This window comes from Branchiostoma belcheri, unplaced genomic scaffold (genome assembly GCF_001625305.1).
Source record: "Branchiostoma belcheri isolate BF01 breed outbred unplaced genomic scaffold, Haploidv18h27 scaffold59, whole genome shotgun sequence".
Taxonomy (NCBI): Eukaryota; Metazoa; Chordata; class Leptocardii; order Amphioxiformes; family Branchiostomatidae; genus Branchiostoma; species Branchiostoma belcheri.
Genome location: NW_017804231.1, coordinates 675,244 through 675,733, shown reverse-complemented (window position 1 = coordinate 675,733; position 490 = coordinate 675,244).

Genomic DNA, 490 nt, shown 5'->3' with positions numbered 1-490 from the left:
TAAATGACTTCAGCTTTGGCGCCAGAACTGTACACGTTGTCAGATAGGAGGCTTATTAGATGGACGTTCCTAGAGTTGCAGCCTTTTTAGCTGAGTCCTCTCAGTGCTTTTGCTCGATAAAAATCTCCCAAACATACGCCGAGAAAAAAACGGTAAAGGCGGCATGTAGCGAGTCACAAATATGCTAATGAGCACTATGCTAATGACTATAACCACAATGACACTTGTAAATATATTAACTATGTACATACCAAACAGTTACTAATGTGTAGGGTTCTAGGTATCTCATCTTACCACATACTTCATCATCCAAGCCCATACCTGCCCATTTCTGCCCATCGAAGCCCATTCTAGCCCATCTCTGCCCATCCTAGCCAATTCCAGCCAGTTCCTGCCCATCCCAGCCCATTCCTACCCATCACAGCCCATCCCTGCCCATTCCAGCCCATCCTAGCCCCATTCCAGCCCATCCTAGGCCATTCCTGCCCAT